Source organism: Penaeus monodon, chromosome 24 (assembly GCF_015228065.2).
Source record: "Penaeus monodon isolate SGIC_2016 chromosome 24, NSTDA_Pmon_1, whole genome shotgun sequence".
Classification (NCBI taxonomy): Eukaryota; Metazoa; Arthropoda; class Malacostraca; order Decapoda; family Penaeidae; genus Penaeus; species Penaeus monodon.
The window spans coordinates 31188060-31190094 of NC_051409.1; the positions used below are offsets into that span (position 1 = coordinate 31188060).

General features: G+C 36.4%; 1 protein-coding gene across 1 annotated transcript in view; it reads right to left on the reverse strand.

Annotated features, from left to right (window-relative positions):
* Positions 1-2035, reverse strand: part of LOC119588717 (ras-related protein M-Ras-like) — a gene marked incomplete in the record, with an annotated part of 28774 nt that overhangs the window by 26386 nt on the left and 353 nt on the right.

Sequence of the window (2035 nt, forward strand, 5' to 3'; positions counted from 1 at the left end):
TGTACTTATTATGTGAAAAATCACACTGTAAAAATTACCTAACAACTCTTACATAATTACTATTTTTCATAAATTTCCTACACTTCTTTCAATTTCATGATTTTTTTCAGTAATTTTGGCTTAAGAGACAACTTTGACTTTCCAAATAGGACTTTTTTCCTGTTGTTATACTGACTGCACTCTATCCAAATCCATTTAAAACTTGTGTTTTATGATGGGAGGCCTATAATCTGAAACCAAGCCTACAGTGGTGTATATTGTCAAGTAATCCCAACATTTGGCACTTTTTTTTTTTTAGGGCGGGGGGAGAAATCACGTAACTGTCAGAGGTGTCTATAAGTTTAGAATATATGTATTGGAGTTTTGTTGCCTGACTGCTATGCACTGATAGGCATGGTACTGCAAAACATTTTAAAATGCTACGTGACAAAAGTATACGATTACCCTTGCGCCCAGAATTAACAGGAATATATGTTCAAAAAGTAAATAAATCAGGAAATCCAGCATTTGCTACAATTGTATTAGCAACAGCCAATCACCTGCCAAACAGTAAAGCGAGGTCAGGCGCCAAGAACAGAGAGAGATCAAACAAACCATAATGCCTGATGCTCTTTGGTAAAAGCCATTATTCTATTTTGTACTTATCTTGAGCAGGACTGTCGAGTGAGAGATAAGAATAATGTAATGTGTACTTACAACCCATAAAAATTAGGCATTAAAAAATAAGTAAATGCAGAGTAAAGGTAGACGAACTTGCTTTTACCATAACATCTATGCATTGAGCAATGTTGATGCTTTTAGTCTCCTGCAATGGTTGACATTTTTCACCACCTTCACCCTGGCCAGACACAAGCTTGTGGAACTCCCAAGCAATTTATAGACAAATATGGAACCAAGTTTTATATTATTGGTATCTTATTGTACATGGTGGAATCTATCTGCTGTTCTAGATATATCTCTTTCCTTCTCCTACATCATTTTCAGGTAAGCTTGCTAATTAAATCACGATAGTTTCCTCATCAACTCCTCCTAACTTTCAAAACTTTATTGTCTTTATATTGGCTAGGTTCTGTTCAAAGGCATTACATAACTTTCAATGGAAAGCCTACAATATTACGAATAATAATGACTCAGTGTTGGGTATTTCCTGCGGTCACCGAGCTTTGTGCTTCACAACAGACCTCAGTTAGCCATTTTCACAAGACAATCTTTGAATGGTTCCTTAAATGACAACAAAACAATACGGAGGTTTATAAATTCTCTCTTGTGGCGGACGTTTGACAGCCCGAATGCTAGGCGCAAATCGAAAGGACGCAGGTGGTTGATGTACAGGTATTATTTAAATGTTTCAGATATGATTTGGTAATCATTCAGCATAGGCCAGCAGGGAGATACAGAAAAAAACTGAAGTAATAGCTATATAGAACATCTTTAATGACAGTAATAGTAATAAAAAAAATCAATTAAAAGAGCAACAGAATACATTATTTATCATATTCTGTAGACCTATGTGCAGTGTAATCCTGAAGCTCTGTCCTCCAGCATTGGAAAAAAGAGAAGCAAATGCCGCGAGTCGAACACACAAGCTTTGCTCGTTTCCTTTATGTAGAAAAGGCTACATGTCACTTGACTCTTTTTATTAGTTAAAAACATTGAGTTATATATAAGCATGTCCTAACGATTCACCCGTAGTCTTCATTAGTAGCCAAAAGAGATATTATCAATGAGCAAAATGAAAGCCAATGATGGATAGAACAGATATACTGTCTGTCCTTTGCATCTGGCAGAGGCCTATATATTTCACTGATCAATAGATGAAAGAGATGCTTCAGTTCTTAGCCAAAGATGAGAGACGACCACGATTTGCGGAGGTAATGACGAAAATAGCAACGAAAACTGGGGATATTATTTGCCAACCTCGTATAGGCCTATTTTTTTTCCCCCGGATGCGTTTTCATAAACTTACACTAATCAATTCCCACGTATTTCGTAGTTTCATATAAAGAGAAAAAAACAACACCCCAACCGAGGAGAG